Source organism: Pleurodeles waltl, chromosome 11, assembly GCF_031143425.1.
Source record: "Pleurodeles waltl isolate 20211129_DDA chromosome 11, aPleWal1.hap1.20221129, whole genome shotgun sequence".
Classification (NCBI taxonomy): domain Eukaryota; kingdom Metazoa; phylum Chordata; class Amphibia; order Caudata; family Salamandridae; genus Pleurodeles; species Pleurodeles waltl.
Window position 1 is genome coordinate 133,019,698 of NC_090450.1, and position 14,205 is coordinate 133,033,902.

The following is a 14,205-nucleotide window of genomic DNA, read 5'->3' on the forward strand; positions in this document are numbered from 1 at the left end:
TAGAGAGATGCATTTGTTTGAAAAAAGCAGATGAGATTACATCAACCATTGCACCCTCCAGTTTTTTTAAATTCTAAATCTTAAGATGCATTAGTTTGTGCCACACAATTCTGAAAGCCTAATACTCAATAATAAGCTATTAAGGCAAACTTCAATCAAGAACTGTAAACAATATCCACTCATACCTTTCTAGCTCATTCAATAAAAGATACATTTGGCATAATTTAAAAGAAGGACCCGCAAAGGTTACTGGTGATCTCACCCACTTCAGTAAAAAGACTTGCACATCAGTCTGAGATCCACACAGCGATTTATCACTGGTTAAATGACATTTTAAAGTAATTAATTTATCCAGTCTAATATAATGAACTACTGAATTTGTGCGACAGATATATTAGCACCGTAAAATAAAACCTTTCACCAAAAGAAACCGAATCGGGTTCCATGTAGGCCCATTTTGGCATTCCTGTATAATTACATTTTTTGATTACAATTAGTTCACATTTTTGCTTAATAAGTGTAGAAATGTACAGGCTAAATCCAATTTAGCCATGCAATAAATATGCTAGTCAGAAAACAGCAGCCACCTGGTCACAAGTAGCCATGTCACATTTATTAGACAGATGTTTGGTTGAATAGTCAACCCTGGGGCAGGTGAAAGACTATACATTATGCTGCAGAAGGAATACAGGGAGATTTATGGATTACTGAAGAGAGAAATAACATGGTATATTCAAAGAGACTGCAACGAGTAGTGCTTGGATGAAAATACTGTTTGGATATAATACATTTGGCCTTCCGTTACATACATTAAATTTGGCCTTTCGCTTTACCGAAATAAGTACACTTATCACCGAACAATTTGCAAAACATCGTTCCCGAAGGTTCTGGGTTTATTTCCCTTTAATACTGAATTTTAGTTTGGGTCATTTCCTGCTTAGCAGTAGGTATGCTTTCTATTGAAGGAACTCAAAATTCACCAACATTTATTCGGACACCTAGTATAAAAGTAAAAACAAATACAAACAATTGAATGCAAAGTGCTATCACACGTCCATACTTATTGCAAACACTGAGAATATATTTATACATGATTTATTTGTTTAAAAAAAGCTCATGCCAATTCTACTCATGTGGCCTTTTAAACAAATCGCAATCAATGCAGAGGGCAGCAAAAGTTCCTAGTCATTGGTATGAATTTAGTACACTCGCTGTCTACCTTAGCAGTTGTGAACTAATATGTAAAATGTCCAAAAGCAGACAGAAGCTCGGGCTCTATTATTGCCAGCTGGATATTTGCGTTAGGTAATAGGAAGAAACTGTAAGCAAGCATTTGTTGCCGAAGTGATTTGAATCAGAGAACAATGTATATTATAAAAACAATTGGTCAGGAACCCAGAATTCTTTAAAAGAAAATTCTTCTCTACAGAACCACTGAGTAAAGATGCAACCCAGTAAGGGTAAAGTTTATTTGTTGCTGACTTTTAAAGGTGATCCTTAAACAGAGTGGTGATCCGTAAACAGAGGTGCCCCACAGCAATGATTTTCTTCTAAGCAGTTCCCGCAGATGGTCTGGGACATGGTTTTACACCTGGATGTAAAAGAAATATAATACATATTAATTTCAGTTGAACTGAGAGTACATTGTATAAGCAGGTTCAGCAGAGACGATAAAGACTGAAAGGGAGTGGAAACTAAGTTCATTTAAACTTGTGGGCCCCTTATGCAAAAGGAACGTGATGAAGCTTGTTCTAACACTGTCGATATAACATACTGCGTGGGTAAATGAAGGCATTCGGTTTCCGTTACCTTCACTGTCACATTTCAAGAATACTTTCGGTAGATCAGAAGTCTTCACATTTTTTCGCTCTGAGCCCCCCTAAGCAAAACGTTTTGAAGTCCCCACCACCCCTCCCAAAATTCATGGCCATAAAAAGGGGAGTGGAAGGGGCAGGGCTGAATGCAGGGGATGGAGTTCATGAGATCATTTAGGGGTATTCATTTGCAGTTCATAATCCAAAATAAAGATGAGACTTACAAAAGTGCAAATATATCGCACAAAAACATACATTTACAAAAAAAAAACACTAGGTCACATCACTGGGGTGTTGTGAGCCTGGATCTAAATACAACTGCACCTGCTGCACTAACGGTAGCTGCAGCCTTGAGTAGCAGGCTATGTCCTGTCTCTAGCAGAAAAAATAATCTTGCAGAAGTTGCCGCCTCATTGCGGCATGGGTGTCCTTGGCCCTAGCACTCGCAAGGTAAATGAACCCCTCATGTCTCTTTTTGTAACGGCAGACAGTCATAATTGTGACACAGTGGGCCCTTCACAGTCCTGGACCCTAGCTACTACCTTGCAAAGCAGGCAGTATCCTCTGCCCTTTGTTAAAAACATGGGCTCCAATCTTGCCCCATCCCACTTCCACTTTTCTGAGGCCCAGCTAAGGTATCACCTCTGCTTCAATTTTCACCCCCCTTGGCCACTGGTGCGAGGCCCAAAACGAAACTGGCACAGCAAAATTGTACTGGGCCCTAATGTAAGCAAGGAAGGATAGTAAAACAGTCATAACTGGGTCATGGCGGCACTTGGAGCACTAATGATACATCCAGTCCTGCAAAGCAGGCTGTCTCCTCAGCCCACACCTCTGGGTTGTCAGTCCTACACCTGAGGCCCCAAGCAGGCTCTTGGCCCCCTTGAATAAAAAAATAAAAGAATGAGGGGGAAAAAGTCCCCTCTCTCGCCTCTTGTTGCTTGGGCTCTGTTCCCTGCACACAGGGTGTTTTTGTCCCTAACGGTAGAAAGGGCAAGGGGCCTCCACCCCCTTTTCGCTAGCAAGACAGCCAAAATTGAGGTGCATTGACCCGTCAGAACCCTGACTCTAGTGCTTGTTTTTGACCCGGCCACCATCACACACTGGATCAGTTTCCGTGGTTTTGTTTAAGCACTTAGGATACTGTATTGCATGTTCCTGATTACCAACAAAAACTATTTGCCTCTGCAACCAGAAGAGTCTGAAAAATGTGAAAATACAGATCTTTTGTAAATCAACCATCAGAGCAAAAAAATTGCACAACAAAATGTCTCCTATTTCTACTTGTTCTACTTATTTTTATTAGTTTTTGATTTCAACTACTAGTTTATTTGGGAAAACCATGAGCGATTTATCCAAGTGACTCCCTGGCTGATTTCAGAGTTATTTGTTCAGGTATTCAGAAATATTTAGCTCTCTAGGTTCGCTCCTAGGACCCACACCTGTTTCCACCACAAACTGTAAATAGGCCGAATCCAAATAAAATATATATATAAAAAAAAAACAACTGCCAGTTAGAAAATTACAAAACCTATGCGAAAAAAAATATGTTTTTTTAAACGTATGCCTTTTCTTGAAAGCTGGGAAACCTTTTGTACCATCTTTATGAAAAATATATTCACTCTTTTGCAAAGCACTTTCTTCCCATTTTCCCCAAAAATCTATTTCACATAAATTTAAAATGTACAAAGGCAAACATTAATTGAATTAATATTTCATGGAAAATTAAGTAAGAATTTGTTTGTTTTAGTTGGTCGCAAAACATTTTGAAATCTTTTCTGAACAACATTACACTTCCTAAGACAGGTATCATCATGGCAAAAGAACATGTCAGGAACTAATCCCCTTTCATATAATATTTCCAAATATATCTTCTGTTTTTCAACACTCCTGTTTACTTTCTTGCACCTGGCTAGCAAATCATCAATTGCTACTTATTGAGACATGTGGGAAGCTAGCTTGCATTCAGAATTGAGTCGACATTGCAAAATGGTTAATGATGGTGAAGGTAAATGGGAGAGGCAAACAGAAGGTAACACTGCATGATCTGCATCTTTACTGTCTGAGCCACAAAGTAGTGAAGTACTTGTGCAAGCAGTGGTAACTGGTTGATCTAGTCCATCACTGTTTTGAGTTTGGGAGCTTTCTGAATCTTTGGAAGGCTCAGATTGTTGGCATACACATGCAACACGAATATGTTGACAGTGTGGTAATGTCTTTATATGTGGTAAGTTTCATTGGTGGTACAATTTAGGTACACAAGTACAGCATCTGAGAATATTCCACTATAAACAGCATTCCTTTTGAAATGTCTGCAGTTTGCTTAAGGTTGTAGACAACAGCATGCTGGCCATGCTGAAGGACATTGGTCATTTGAACAACAGCATGTGTTGAATGGGAACTGAAGTTCCTAACCTTTGAACTCCGGTGATTCTACTTCACAAACAGCATTAGACCAATTTTCAAAGGCAGGTGCTACTACTAAAATGGCAGTGCAAAACAGGTGCAAGTGTTATCAGTACTCTGGCACTCTTCATTGTCGTTGCTGTGAAGCACTCGAATTGCGATGGACAAGGCTATAAATGGCGACATTCGTGGACATTAAGCAGATTATTCATAAATAGTAGTAAGTTGCATGTTTTTTATTTTTTTTATACTTCTGCTGGTTTAAAAAAAAGGATGAGACAATTTTTAAATGTAACTTCTATTTTATGTGCTTATTGTTTGCAAACTTTGCATATGTTTAAAAAGTTAGCCCTAAAAATACCAAAGCATTTGACCTGTAACTCCAGTTCTCTCACAGGGGAATCGCCATTGAAGTCATAAGCACCGAACAGTCCCACCCACACGCGAGGAACCTGGAGCATTTCTTGACAATATAGAGTACATGTAATGTTCGCCTTTCTTAGGGAAAGCCTGCAGATTCACTTGAGTGAAAAACATTATGCATCCTATAGGAGCATGCTACAATGGCCCAATTCTTCATATTACATTAAAAAAAGAGACCAGGAGAATTCTATGGCAAGACACGGTGGCAAGGATTATGCCTTATTTCATTGTTTATTTTCAAATAGCAGCCGTATAAAAACAATGAACGTTTGAGAACAATAAGAAACTTAATTCCCCACATTCCCCAGGGGAAAGAAGTTGCAACAAAACAGTCCATATCCAATCAGCCTCCAGCTAGTCATATGACCCGTGTCGTCCCTCTTCTCAAGTACTCTTTCTTCTCTGCTTGCAGCCGCAAGTTGAGTATTGGGACTCCAGTCCTCCTCGTTTCTTTCTTACTGTTATTGCTCTGCTTATTTATTATTTCCTGCAATGAGGTTTGTTCCTTACAGGTACACGGCCACAGGAACGCTTTGCGCTCCTTTGCGGATGCTCTTCATTACTAATTCCCTCACCTGAGGGACTCTAGGTCTCTACAGGGACACTCTCCATTTTGTTTTGCCGCGGAGCACATGTCATTTTAAGTTGGGTGCCTCTGCCCCAGTCAATACCTTTTTAAGAACCCCTTCCAGCCTGGACCCAGAATACCTGCGGGGTAAGGTCCGTAGGCACGGTGACTCCTGACTGCAGCAGACAGCGCCCAGGCTGTCAGTGTGGGCCCGCTTGATATTAAGGGCGAGTGTCTGCCAGATCCTGTTCCAGACCTTGTGAGGAGGGAGGAGTGTCCCCTCCTCGTGGGCAGTACTACCCAATATATTATATCCTGCCCTTTGGTGCCTTCATGACTCGTTGCCTGCCAGCTTTCTCAGGGAGGCCTTCCTGGCAACTCCACTCTCCCCCTTTCTCAGAGCTCCCATACTACTGGGGATCTCCCCCCACGCAACCCAATTCCCTCTCATGTGGTGGGTGGCCACCATATGGTGCATACGCCTGCGCACCACTGATACCTCCTTTGCAGACCCTATGGAAGAGGACAGGCTTATTACAAGGAGGAGGAGGACGTCCAGTATTTTCTGATATCAGAAGAATTCTGTGACACAGTAGATGCCTCCATAATTAAAGCGGTCTCAGATGCAATAGCCCCCCTGGAGAAGACACTGAGGAATATGGCACAACAGTGCCTAAAACTCCTCACTCCTGAAGAAGACCTTCCTGGGCCTTCTGCCCGAGAACCACCAGCACCGGCCTTTGCCTTCTCCCTCTGAGAACCCACACAAACAAGATTCCAGGATGGACCTGGACCGCTTTTGCAAGACTAAAGAAGGCATTTCTAGGGTGAAACCCCTACGTGCCACCAGACTTGCCTAATCCCTCTGGTTCCTCACAACTCTGCTAGACAGCGTCGATCAGCCCCATCTCCACCTTCATATGGGTGCCCAATAATCACTTGAGCTTCTACCCCACATGAGAGCAGTCACACCACAAAGGTCAACGCAACGGATCCCTCTGCAGAGAACTCAACTCCAATTCCCACTGTAAGTTTTTCTTTACTTTCCTGCAGTGGGGGAGGAGGGGGAGCGGTTGGGGCGGTTTGGGGGTGGGGTGTGTCAACTTGTGCAGTTTGTAGACAAGTAGAGGGCTCTCATGTGCAACGCCTGGGTGCTCCAAACAGTGCAAGGGTTCCACATAGAGTTCTATAAGTAACCCTTCCACCCGGTTCCCCCCTCCCCATCCCCTTTTCTGGACAGGAGGCTGCCATTATTCAGCAGGAGGTCAAAAACTCTTGACAAAAATGGGCTATATGCCCTTCCACGCCTCACTCCTCTGGATTTGTCTCTTTTTAGTCCAGAAGCAGGACCGAGGCCAGTGCCAGGTAATCAACCTCTGGTAATTCAATGAGTGGCTTATATTCTGCCACTTCAGGAAGGAGGGCATTCACTTCCTTTGCGAACTCCTCCTTCCCAATGACTAGATGGTCAGGTTGGATCTGAAGGATGCATACTTCACAGTCCCCCTTTTCCTGCCGCACCATGGGTTTCTACAATTCCTACAGCAGGGCAAAACTTTTGAGTTCACCTGTCGTTTGGCCTCTCCTATGCCCCATTGTGTTTCACCAAGGTCCCGAGACCGATGATAGACCAATGCCCACATTCTCTGTCTTGCCAACTGCAGATGACAGTGGACAGTGGACCTGCTCCAATCCCTCTGGTTTGTCATTAACCATGCAAAGTCAAATTTAACGCCTTTCTGGGCTTCGTAATCGATTCAGTGGCATCCACACTCAGCCTGTGTATAAGAAAGATGGTGAAAATTCGACAATTGGTGAGGAGGGTGCTGGCAAAACCGAGCGCCTCCCTCTGCCAGATAGCCAGGGTGGTAGGCCTGTTGCCATCCTTGATTCAGGCCATATTCCTGGCCCCCCTTCATTTTCGGGCCTTGCAACGCCTGAAGGCATCCCACCTCTGCAGCAGCCTCACATACACACAACATGTTCCCATGTTGGACGAGCCCAAAGAAGAACTCCAGTGGTGGCTCTCCCATATAGAAGCATGGAATGGGTGCACCATCTTTGTATCACAACCAGATCTAGTGATCAAGTCCGATGCCAGCAGCTCCGTTTGGGGGGACAGCGGTGGAGAGTTCACCACCACCAGAGGATGGTCTACCACAGAACAGTCCCAGTGCATCAATTGTCTAGAGCTCATGGCGGGTTCCTCTACGATCAAATGTTGAACCAAGGACTGAGTGCAATTGGGTGTCTTGCTGAAGATGGACAATGTGGCGGCAGTCCATTGTAGCAATCACCCAGGTGATTTCAGACATGAAGGACTTTTGGCAGTTCTGCCTGGACCACCATGTCTCGGCGGCAGCAGAACACCTCCTAGGCTCCTCCAACCAGGAGACGGACTGGCAATCTCTTTTGAATCTACTAGAGAACCCAATCGGTAATTTAGAACCCAGACGCACTATGACCGGCCCGTAGGCTCAAGCAAGTAAATCATTTATAAACAATTTTTAACAAATGTAACCAAGTAATTTCAGCAAATTTAAATCATTTATTCAAAATGCTGTGAACAATCGCTGCCAGAGTATTATTAGTAACATTAACCATTGTATTTAAAAGTGTTATTCCACTTGTCTTTCAACATTTATAAACAGAATATCAAATACCAGAAATGCAATCTTCTTGAAGGAACTGAATGCATTTCGAGCAGTACCACCCTTCATCAGGGGTAACTGCAATAAACACATAAAATGTAATCTTAACTGACAATATTTCACTGCAACATGCTTTATCACAAACATATCTGGCACCATATCATAATAGGTGAAAGCATACCAGTTATTATCATTCTCCTGATTCCAAACAAAAGGAGACCGTGTTCCCATAAAAGGCACACCACATTAAAAATACACCCAAAACACCACCATGCTTCGTGCTCACACCCCTGACCGTCAGTGAGAAGCCACGTGTGCCAATATAAACCAATGAATCCTAACTATCAGGAAACTGATGTCCCACATGTACATGCATTAATTCTGGCATGATAACAAACCTAGTGAACCCCTAACATACATCTACATGCCTTTGAACATCATAAACTGTGCTTCATTGTAACTCCTTAGTATGAAGTGTTCCCATGAAATCTAAAGACTGTTTATAACAACTAACAAGCTTCAATTTCTCACCGTGTGTTGCTGAAAGGGAACAAGTAAATGCTGTAATACAAGAAATGGTAACCTAAAGATTTAAAAAAGTTAAATATGCTGAATAAACACCTTCAGTATATGAAACTGAACTGCGGATCGCATCCGTGTTCACACTAAGAGTTACTCACTGACTAAGGCCTGGAAACACCTCCCCCAGGCACCCAGCCAATCATTTAACAGAAGTTATACCGGAATGCTTTGTAAACAATCCAGTGATCCAAAACGTACCTGATGTATAAAAACAAAGATTACTATCAATTTCTAACTCCCCCTAAAGAAATTTGTACTCCACAAACACATAAGAAATCGAGAAACAGAGGACACCATTTACCTAGTCTGGCAGCGTCTCTGTTCTGTATTCCGTCCATCAACTGTTCTTTTTGCATTTGTCGCCCCAAGTGGGAAGGGTATGCCCAGACGTGGGTCCCATTCTCATTATGCCACCAGGTTCAAGCTAGCCTGGCTGAAGAGGGGTGATACCCTGACACCGGTCCCAGGATGCTTGTTTCTGGTACAGGAAGGACCTGGTCTGGCTGGGCTGTTTCCATGGGGAACAGAGTCAAGACTGATTTGCATATGGCTGGGTCCAAACTGGAATGGCATGGTGAGCAAAAAACCTAATGGATTAAACCCAGATCTGTGACTGGGGGTGAATGTTTGATTTGTTCTGCATTCCACCCATCAACTGTTATTTTTGCATGTAAGTACAAGACAGGACATGTACTCCCAAATACTTTTTTTTCACTATTCCAAAGTCTGCTCCTCTCCTAGGCCAGCATTGGAAATTCCCTTATATACTTTTAAGTGGTAATTGTTGATCTGAAAGGACCGGCATTGTCATGTCTGATATGGTTGGAATGATATGAGAAATCCTGCTTACTGGCGAAGTTGGATTTAACACTATTATTTTAGAAATGCCACTTTTAGAAAGTAGGCATTTCTCTGCACTTACTGCTCTCTGTGCCTTCCAGTTTGTCTCCAACCCAAGTCTGGTCTGTGCTGGTTGACAGCTAGCCTTGTGTATCCCACCCAGACACCCATAAGCACAGGACATTCAGCTGTATCTGCATTCACCTGCATACTGATGGGTCTTCCTGGGCAGAAAGGGTGAAGGGGCTCTCACTTACGCTTCTAAGGCTACACTTCTCCTGGCAGACAGGACTGGGCTGAGAGGAGAACTTGTGCACTTCAAGACCACTCTTTGGAGTCTCTTCCACTTTAAAGGCACATTTGGGTATATGTATACTGGGTCTGTGACCCACTCAAATCAGACACTTCTGGACCTACAACTGAACTCCGTCGGAAAGGACTGCAGTGCTGCCCAAATGACTCATCTGAACTACTTTTCTGGAAGGACTGCTCTCCTACTCGTTGCCCTGTTGCTCCCTGACTCTGATGGAAAAACGTTCCCTTCTCCCAGCAGGTGATTTCCAAGGTCTTGTCAGCTTGCCTCCTGTTCAGAAGTCTCAGGGCCATCAAAGACTTCACCTAAGGGAGAAAATCCACTGCGCTGGAAAAATCGATGCAATGCCTGCAGAATCAACGCAGCAGCTGTCTTGCGGCTGAAAAACCGTTGCAGCAGCTGTTTAATCATCACATCGCGTTTGAAACTCCACGCATCGTCTCTGGGCGTCGATTTATCACCACACTGCAGTAATGAACCGAAGCTACCTGACCGGAAATCGATGCATCTGTGAGGAAAGAATCAATGCATCACACTGCCAGAAAAATCGACACATTGCTTCTTTTTCTGATGCCTCACCCTCTCTGTGTCCCCGCTGCGTCATTATTTTTGACGTATCCCAGGTACTTTGTGATAAAGAGATACAGCCATTGATTCCTATGGATTAAGGCTACTTAAACGTCTAAAAAGTGATATCTAGACTTGTGCATACCGCAGTTATGTTGTTTTGGTTTTTATTTTTTTTAGTGTTTTCACTTTGTTACGGTATGAGTTATTGTACAAATATTTTACACATTGCCTTCTAAGTTAAGTCTCCCTGCACTGTACAAAGTTACCAGAAGGTGAGCACAGGATAATGTAGGTTGTGTTTTCACTTACTCTGATGAGGATTGTATTCCCAATTTAGACCGGGAGCATAACTCTGCTAATTAGAGACCCAATTTCTAACTAAGAGGATACAAGAAACTATCCATCGGGAAATGGACCGTTTAGAGATGGCTAATCCTGTACGGACAGGGCCATAGTTGATAAATTATTAGTTCAATCTGCATGTATCCCATGTTTTATTGAGATAAAATTTCAAAACTCTCCTCACAATCAGGGAATGAAGTGTTCGTTCAGCTGGAGTAGAGAGATTCCGAAAGAAAGCTAGTAATGAGATGGTCTGCTTGACATGGAAGTCCGAAATTACCTTAGAGAGCAATTTTGGAGGAGTCCTTATGACCACTTTGTTAGAGTAGCAGACTGTGTATGGCTCGTGAGAACATAGTTCTTGGGTTTCACTAACCCTGTGGGCCGATGTAATGGCTACTAAGAAAGCTATTTTCCAAGAAAGGTGTCGCATAAGGCCTGAAATGATGTTAAGTTAAGTTCCCAGGTAGGTGAAGGTTGCCTGATGGGAAGGAAAACCTTCTTCAACCCTTCGAAAAATTCTTTATTACAGGGGTTTTGAAAAAGAGGTTTGTGAAGGACATTTTCTGTAGGCAGTTAGAGATGCCAGGTGAACCCTTTATGGAAGAGAATTTTAAGCCAGATTACCAGGTTTGGAAGAATGACATATTTTTGGCAAGTTTTAGGGTCCACATTTTTAGGGGAACACCAAATGCAAAATCTCTTCCACTTAAAGGCATAAGTGGAAAGGGTGGAAGGTCACTTAGCTTTCTTGAGGATCTCATTGCAGTCTTGTGGCAGGTTCAAATGTCCATATTGTTCTAGCTCAGGAGCCATGCAGCCAAACTAAAGGAGGAACAACTGGGGTGAAACATCTGACCTCCAAATTTTGTTAGAAGATCCGGTCTGCATGGCAGCTTGAGATGTGGACGCTCTGACCAGTGAAGTGGGTCTGTGAACCACCACTGACGTGGCCACTCCGGAGCTATGAGGATCATCTTGGCTCTCAAGTGGGGAAGCTTCACGAGTAGTGCTGGGATAAGGAGAATCAGCAGAAAGATATTTGCTGGATCAGTCAATCCTTACGGCATTCCCCAGTGTCGCTGGTTGGTAGTACCTCCAGGGAAAGCCTCAGCATTTTTTGTTTTCTGCAGTGGCAAACAAGTTAATGGTTGGAGTGCCCCACAGATGGAAGATGCTTTGAATGATATTTTTGTGTAAGACTCATTCATGGTTTTCTGTCAGAACTCTGCTGAGAGTGTATGACGGAGCATTTTGAACACCTAGGAGGTGAATTGACGTGATTTTCAGATTCCTGGCTAAGGGCCACTTATAAATAGACTGGGCCTCATGTGACAAGGGCCTGGACTTCGGTCCACCTTGCTTGTTGAGATAGTACATGGTGGTTGTGTTGTCTGTCTGAATAAAAAGAGTCTGGGTCATCAATGATAAGTGAAAGGCTTTGAGTGCTATATGAACTGCACTGAGCTCAAGACTGATGTGATAGATCATCTCTGAGACCATGTGCCCTGAATCTGGAGGTAATCCATGAGGGCTCTCCATCCTAGTAGTGATGCATCGCTCAGTAGGGTTTGAGAGGGAACCTGATGGTGGAAAGGCATCCCTTGCAGGAGATTGGCTGGAGAGCAACACCATTTCAGGCTTGATCTTGTCCTCCCAGTAGGCCGTTAGTTACTGGTATTCAAGACATTCTTGGAGAGGCCACATATGGGGCGAACATTTAGAGTGAGGAAGATTCAGGAGGACATCGAACCGAGAAAACATGACATTGCCCTCACTGATGGACGAGATACCTTCATGAGAGAGTGACACTTCGGAAGGATCGGTACACGTCTCTCGTCCGAAAGACACAATATTGCCTGAAAGTGGTTGACATGACGACCCAATTGTTGAAGGAGTTCCCAGGTCCAGTTGAAATGGCAATGAGCTTTTTGAGAAGTTGATGCCTTTGTGAGACAATTGTCTAAATGTAGGTAGACGAAGATTCAGTGCTTACTGAGATGGGCTACCACTACTGCCATGCACTTTGAGGAGGGGTGATATGCTGAAACCGGTCCTAGGATGCTTGTTTCCAGCCCAAGGAGGACCTGGCTTGGCAGTTTGGGCTGGACTGTTCCCATGAAGAAAAGGGTCAAGACTGATTTCCATATGTCTTGGTCCAAACTGGGGTGGCGAGGTGAGCAAAAAAAAAACAATGGATTAAATGCAGATCTTTGTGACTGGGGGTGAATTATTTTGCATTGTTCAGCATTCCGTCCATCATCTGTTCTTTTTGCACCACACATGCTGCAGTCCTTAGGGAACCTCCCTGGCCACAGGGGCCTTGGTATCACTGGTACCTTTTACAAGGGACTTATCTGTGTGCCAGAGGTGTGCCAATTGTGGAAACAATGGTACATTCTTTTTAGGGGAAGAACACTGGTGCTGGGGTCTGGTTAGCAGGATCCCAGCACACTCTGTCAAGTCAGCATCAATATCAGACGAAAAGTGTGTGTGTGTGGTTGGTGGGTGGGGAGGGTGGGGGGGGAGGGTATGGGTAGCTGCAACAAGTGCCAGTTTCCTACAGTTTCAATTTCACTCTTCATTCGCACCATCTCATTATCGGTGCGCCTTCCGAAAAGAGTGGAACCTGAGAAAGGTAGGTTGTGGACCTGCTGCTGAGACTACGGCTTGAGGGATGTTAAGCGGAGCCACGCACGTCTCCTTAAGGCCACTCGGTGACAGTATTCATGTGTGGCAAGAAGGAAAGAATCAGCTGCTGCTCTTTTCACCTCATTGGAGACCATTGCACCCTTGTTGACTATCTCCATGAAATCCTCACTTTTGTCATTGGGAAAATGTTCAGCGAAAGTTTGGAAGGAGTCCCAGAGGGCTCTATTGTATCCGTCCAAGAGAGAGGTTGCAGTGTCTCCCTCCAGTGAAATTGCGGCAGAACTGCAGACTTTGAGGCCTGCTGAGTCCAGCTTCTTTCTCTCTTTATCACGAGGAACAGGCGATGAAGTGGAGTGGTGTTTTTTTTAGCAGCTAAGATTACCACAGAGTCTGAGGGAGGATCAGAACAGAGGAACAGAGGATCTTGAGCTGGAGGGGGTATTTCTTTTACAGCGTCAACAGAGCAGGCTTAACTGTGGTTAGTGTCAAAAACAGCTCCATGGCTAGTTCTAAAAGACCAGGGACTAGTGGTTGTAGTGGTGCTGAGGGTGTCCCTTCGTGTAACGTCTCAAACAGATGTGGAAGGTGTTGGTATCAACATCTGTAGATTACGTTTGGCCGCCCCTCGTTCCAGGACCTCTTGGAAGGTTGTAATGTTGTCCGCTGGGGAGATACGAGGCGGGTGGGGAGTCAGATAATGTTGGCGAATATCCTCTTGTAGACGTGGAGGAGGTATCTCTAGATCTATGATGAGATCTTGAGTAAGATCTAGATTATGATCTTTTGAGACATGACCTACGGCGCCATTGAGAGTGGCACAAGATGTTGATGGTGGCCTGGAAACTATGAGGGCATTTGTGATGGTGAGAATGGGGGCGCATTTGGGAGCGCAACTTATTCATTTGAATTGGAGTCTCCATGAGTGGAACTGGCGCTGTTGGAAGGGGTGTTGCTGGTGGAGGTGGTAGCAGAGAAGGTGCTGTTGGGTGTGGTCGTGGAGGAGGCAACATCAGTGATCGTGGTGGTGATTGAGCTGGTGGAGGA

At 44.1% G+C, this 14,205-nt stretch overlaps 1 protein-coding gene across 2 annotated transcripts in view; it reads right to left on the minus strand.

The window, feature by feature from the left end:
• Positions 1-591: 591 nt before the first annotated feature.
• The window catches only part of MLF1 (myeloid leukemia factor 1), a 144,900-nt gene continuing 131,286 nt past the window's right edge, over positions 592-14,205 (minus strand). For both annotated transcript variants that reach the window (XM_069213274.1, XM_069213273.1), the window contains one exon: positions 592-1,591. The gene's annotated coding sequence lies outside the window, so the exon portion shown is untranslated. The remainder of the gene's footprint in view (positions 1,592-14,205) is intronic.